Here is a 6,697-nt window from a genome sequence, read left to right on the forward strand (position 1 = left end):
CCTATAACCTCGAACGTTGATCGATGTCCCAAAAGCTAATAATAGTAAGCTACAACATCCTTGAGTTGCTTTTATTTCATCGAGCAGAAATGATGAGGAAATGCTTACATACAGAGAGCGAAGAGTTTAATTTCCAACATGTCTGATAAACCGCAACGGAGGAGAAAATTGGTCATATTTCATTGCTGCTGCCGTTTCCCGGTGCTTGTTTGGTTGCCTCGCCGGAAGCTGTCTCGAAATTAAACGTTAATTTTTAATTGGATCTAGTCCAAGGCCCGAATATATAGCTGAGCAAACGATAGAAAGGGAAAGAAAGAACGAAAGTAAGAGACGAATAGCACGACCAAAAGTCGGATGTTGATTAATTAGATAATTTAGTTACCTTAATGACTCTAATTATAATCCTAAAAGTTGGTCCTTCCGTGAAAGCTGAAATCATCCCAAATGCCTTTGGTGAGTTGAAAAATTCCAACCATTTCCCCCGCCCATTTCTAATACAGCGTGAGGGTAACTGCGAATTTACAAAACACAAAACATTGGCTAGGAGATGGAGATGGAGTATCTTGCCATTCTCCCATCCACTTACTTAGTTATACAGCAGCAGTGTTGCAACTCGCTGCATGGAAGCTTATAGAAACCGACAACTTAATTTATTTATCCAAACGAGCTTCCTTACAGGTGCCTAGCTCTGCAAGACAAACGGTAATCACGGAATGGGGGAGGCGTAAAAAACAGAACAGAATATAACTGCATTGCCTTTTCCACGTCCAATTTCCAAGTATCTTCACTCACACCTAATGAATGCCTAAATCTTCGTGGTTGTGGTAGCTTTATGGGGTTTGGTTCGGGAGGAGCTTGAAAAATTGTTCGGGATATTCTAATTTACCTTGTGGTGTAGTATCTCTAGGTTATAACAATAGAACTAATTTGTTCCGTATTCTCTACACAAATGAACCAATTCATCGTAGCTAATTTGTTGCTAACATCATACTTTGAAAAAATAAAACGAGAATGCAGAGCAATCAACATGAAGACATCAACAGATTGTGCTACCAATATATTTATGAAATTAATTAATTGAATAAATTGCCCTTGCTCTAAAAACTGGGTAAGATTTCCTATGCATGTGGACCAATGAGAAATTCTCACATTGGCGGCTGATGTACGTAATGAGAACAAACGATGAAAGTTGCATTTTTCTGTGACCATCGATAAAGTTCCAATAAAGTTCAGTAAAGGGCCTGGCCGGGTAAGGGAGTAAAAAGTGCCCCCAAACCAAATCACTAGCTGTATGGCAAATGTTGTATAGGATATTAAATAAGAAATTTTGACGGTTTATTTGAACCCCTATGTGGTTTAACGTAGGATCTATAGTGAAAAACGTACTTTTTCGTTTATTTCACGCCATCCTCAAAAGCTTCGAGATAAAAATTTGTAAATACTGAATGTGCATCTTACTACGGTGTACCATGAAAAATTATCAAAAAAAACTATGAATGGGTTATACCTATGATCTAACCGCAAGGATGACGTAGGACTGTCGTTGGCTTAGTAATCAATTGTATTATTTTCTCAGTTAGCAATAATCCCACCTCGGATGTTCCTCATTGGGTACGATATCGCCGCTGCATAGAGCTATCTTTTGTGTGTATTGATTAAATTATTGATTAAACTAGTGAATGAATGAAACTATTAACGAATTCGATTACAAACAAATCCCAATTTAAGTCAATTCATGCATTATGGAAATAGTTATCGCAGCAAATAGTTATCAACATTTTGCCTAATCATCAAACGGTATGCGTAGAAGTTCAGTGAGCTGACGACATGAAGAGATATCTTCTAATGCAATCTAGAATAATCGAGCTAAAGCGTTGCATTTGTACCTGCTTTTGTAGACCGTGATAGCAAAACGAATTCCGGAGTGTAAAAATGCATGGAGGTATATAAGTATTGTCGACATGAATGTATCTGCATTGCCGATTTTCCCAATTTCTTAGTTTCGGAATCTGTATTGGGAAAACACATTCCGATTTGCAAACGAGTTTGCATCTATTTTAAAATGCCAATTCCCCCAGGCTCCATGTTTTTGAACTCTGTGTTAGGGAAACGTCCCAATTTTCAAAAACGCAAACGTGTACAAAATTACCTGCAGCATGCATCTATTTTGCAATTCCGATTTCCTCAGGCTCCATGGTTTTGAAATCTGTGTTAGGGAAACATTCTGATTTGTAGAAACGCAAGCGAGTACAAACGTACCCGCGTACCCAAAAACGCAGACGAGTACAAAAGTACCCGCTACTTGCATTCATTTTGCAATGCCGATTTCCCCTGGATCCGTGGTTTTGAAGTCTGTGTTAGGGAAACATCCATCCATTCCAGCGATCGTACCTCAATCGTTGCGCATCATCGGTATCCTCCCCCCCTCAAATAGTTGTCATACAATGTACTTGGGAACCATGCTGGACGCAATGTTGATTGACATCCTCTGCGTAGTCGTCAATCTGGCATGCGGAACAAGAGAGGCAAGGCACATCGAGTCACCGTCTCCCTGTGTAAGCGATTGGCGAAATACTAGATGACTACCTTCCCAATACTCTTCCATAGCAATGCGATATTCGAAATTTCAATAGCCTGTTTTGAAAGCAATTTTAGGGCTATTGAAACAAGCTTTTGGATCAGAAAGTAACAAGTATATAACGCGTTGACATTTTATCTTTCGAATGAAGTGTTTATCATATCATTTCGATCAGTTGTTTAGGACCTATTAACGCTTGAAATCTCGTTCTCCGGCGTAACGCTTTCGTTTTCGAAACTTTGAACTGACACCCCAGTATAGAAATGAAAGACGTAGTCCTACGTCAAAAAAAAATCATCAAAAATTTTAGTACTAAAAAAATATTGAAATTTTGAAATTTTTTTTTGGGATTTAGATATTTAGTACTACTCTAATTCATATTTAAATGTGTTCCTGTGTGATTTTTTTCAGTGTTGCGCGGTACAAAAACATTTTTTTATATTTTCAAAGAGTATGGCTGGGTAAAGGAGTGAAAAGTCCCCCAAACCAAATCACCAGCTGTATGGAAAATATTGTATAGGGTACTAAATAAAATATTTTGGCAGTAGTACCATATATTCGAGTCCTTATATTGTACACCATAGGATCTATGGTGGAAATGCACCTTTTCGTTTTTTTCAGACCACTTCCAATAGCTTTGAGACAAAAATATGAAAAAAAAATACTGAAAGTACGACAGGTGTATTGATCAATATTTTCAAACAATTTTTTCATCAGAAAATCAAACCCAAAAAAAAATTTTAAATTAATTTTTATTTTAAACTAGCTAACCCGGCAAACTTCGTCCCGCCCATTTACTTGATTAATTCTCGAGTAATGCAGAAGTTTGTGTTGTATTTGTATGGCAGCCACCCCTAAGAGAGGGGGGAGGGGTATCTAACCACCATAGAAACATTCATTGCACCCTAAAGTTTCCATATGCCTAATTTGGTTCAATTTGCTTGATTAATTCTCGGGTAATGCAAAAATTTGTGTTTCATTTGTACGGCAGCCCCCTCTAAGAGAAGGGGAAGGAGTATCTTAACACCATAGAAACATTTATTGCATCCTAAAACCTCCACATGCCAAATTTGGTTTCATTTGCTTGATTAATTCTCGAGTAATGCAGAAATTTGTGTTTCATTTGTATGGCAGCCCCCCCTTTGAGTGGGGGAAGGACTGTCTAACCATCATAGAAACATTTATTGCACCCTAAAATTTTCACATGCTCACTTTGGTTTCGTTTAATTGATTAATTTCCGAGTAATGCAAAAAATTGTGTTTCATTTGTATGGCAGCCCCCTCTAAGAGAGGGGGAAGGAGTATCTTATCACCATAGAAACATTTATTGCATCCTAAAACCTCCACATGCCAAATTTGGTTTCATTTGCTTGATTAATTCTCGAGTAATGCAGAAATTTGTGTTTCATTTGTATGGCAGCCCCCCCTTTGAGTGGGGGAAGGACTGTCTAACCATCATAGAAACATTTATTGCACCCTAAAACTTTCACATGCCAACTTTGGTTTCGTTTGCTTGGTTAATTTCCGAGTAATGCAGAAATTTGTGTTTCATTTGTATGGCAGCCCAACCTTAGAGAGGGGGGAGGGGTCTCAAAATATCACGAAAACCTTCCCCGGCCCCAAAAACCCCTACATACCAATTTTCATGTCGATCGGTTCAGTAGTTTCCGAGTCTATAAGAATCAGACAGACAGACAGACATCACTCCATTTTTATATATATATAGATTAAATTTTATATTTTTTTTATTTTGAGATTCAGTACTACTCTAGTTTGTATTCAAATTTCTTCCTACATCTATTTTAGGCATATGTGATTTTTTTCAGAATTTTTAGTGTTTTTCGCGGTACAAAAAAAATTATATATATTTTCAGGCATTTCGAAATTTCGAAAAAAATAACTCTGAGATCCAATTTTACTCTAATTTTTATTTAAATGCGTTCGTATGTGTTGTTTTTTCCCCATGTAGCGTAATTTTTTCTTAAAATTTTAAGAGGATTGCGCGAAAAAAAATTGTTTTTTTTGCCTTCTGATATTTTTAATTTATTTTGAGTTTAGAGACCCATTACTGCTCTAATATTTTTTGAATTTTGTTTTCATATGTCTAAAGTTTGTCGGTATATTTAGAGCATTGCGCTATACAGTTGTTTTTCTCGTATCTTAAAATATATGAGATTATCTTTATATTGGATTTAGATGGTTTACCAAATTCATAGGAGTCAGCAGTACGATAGAGCTGTGTGAGAAAAAAATAAAGTCCTTGTGGAAAGATCATTCGGATTGATGAGAAGAACACTTAAAAAAACCGAATTGTTTTTACGTTTTTTAAATTCAATTTTATAATTGAAAACCACGAATACAATAAAATAATCGATTTCAAGAAAATAAAAATAATATTGCGGACGATGAAGAAAATATTTTTTCTGTCTCGCAATGCTCTTAAAAATTTAGGAAAAAATTACGCATTTAAATAAAAATTAGAGCAGAAGTGGGTCTCAAAGTTAATTTTTTTTTCAAAATTTCGAAATGCCAGAAAATAATTAACATTATTTTGTGCTGCGTATTTATTTTTTTATTACTAGATTTTTTGATGAATAGAATAGTTTGAAGATATTTATCGATACACCTTAGTAAGATGTACTTTCAGTATTTTTTCATATCTTTGTCTCAAAGCTATTGAGAATGGCGTGAAAAAAACGAAAAGGTGCATTTTTTCACCATAGATCCTATGGTGTACCATATAAGGATTCAAATATATGGTACTACTCCCAAAATGTTACATTTAGTACCCTATACAATATTTTTCATGCAGCTGGTGATTTGGTTTGGGGGGCTTTTCACTCCCTTACCCAGCCAGACCCTTTGGAAATATAAAAAAATATTTTTTTCGTGCCGCGCAACACTGAAAGAAATCTGAAAAAAATCACACATGTCTAAAAAATCCGTAGAAACACATTTAAATATGAATTAGAGTAGTACTGAATATATAAATCCGAAAAAATTTTTTTTTCTAAATTTCTATTTTTTTTAGTACTAAAATTTTTGATGAATTTTATTTTGATAATTTTTCTTGATACACCGTAGTAAGATGCACATTCAGTATTTATTTAAAATTTTTATCTCGAAGCTTTTGAGGATGGCGTGAAATAAACGATTTTTAATGAATCGTGAAGTGTCGCCATCATTCAAATAATTGTTTACAAGCTCAAATCTCAAACTGCGGGTATGATAATAGCGACAGCTGATTTTTAATGAATCGTGAAGTGTCGACATCATTCAAATAATTGTTTACAAGATGAACGGGACATGTTCCTAGAATGCCGGACAATAGCACTGCAAAGAAGGTTTTCACATAATATACGATGGGGACCTGGAAATGAAGCCCTTACGAGTAACAATTACATTACAATTATGTTACGTACGTGATTGTGATCATCACAATTGCCTTGCTAGAAATTGCACCCTTAAGCGACATGCGTTTGAGTGAGAGGTGTCTGTCGTTGGATTAGGTTTGATTCACGAATTTTGCAGCCTGGTTCGACTGTAAATCTACTAAGAGTTCAATCCCGATACCTGGTGGGAAACCCATCTAGCGTATATTATGAAGTTGTACATCTATTCTCTTAGATTGTTCCATGCTCTTTTCCATAGTATGGTATATTCTGCTATCAATTAGTTCCCAAAACCCATCCCATTTAATTTGAGCACATTCAATAATTCTGCCTCCGCATTGCTTGGGATATATGCCCTCAATATCGCCACAATAGATCAAATAACTGGTCGTAGTGGAAAATGTACCCAACAGGGAAAAAAATACCCTCAACGATTCTAACAGGCATACTTCTGCTAAAATATAGTTAATAAAAGGTAATGTATGCATTGGTGAGCAGCTATAATCGTGCTAAATCTTCAATCTTAGTTCATGTCTTTTTACCATGAATTCCTATCCGTTTTCCGTAAAGTAATGGGCACAGAAAAACCTACCTCCAATTGAAATGGATGTGATCCAATATTAAAAGTTTTTTGAAACTTTTCGGAATTCCAGTCAATTAGTAGACCTTTTTGCCATTTCAGTATCGTTGATTTATTTTTAAGAAAAACAACAATGATTTTGTTCCT

The 6,697-nt window shown here is 35.6% G+C and overlaps 1 pseudogene; it reads right to left on the reverse strand.

Moving 5' to 3' along the window:
• Window positions 1-1,455: 1,455 nt before the first annotated feature.
• LOC129763825 (U4 spliceosomal RNA) lies at window positions 1,456-1,637 on the reverse strand (annotated as a pseudogene).
• Window positions 1,638-6,697: the final 5,060 nt, after the last annotated feature.

The sequence above is a fragment of the Toxorhynchites rutilus genome, chromosome 1 (assembly GCF_029784135.1).
Source record: "Toxorhynchites rutilus septentrionalis strain SRP chromosome 1, ASM2978413v1, whole genome shotgun sequence".
Classification (NCBI taxonomy): domain Eukaryota; kingdom Metazoa; phylum Arthropoda; class Insecta; order Diptera; family Culicidae; genus Toxorhynchites; species Toxorhynchites rutilus.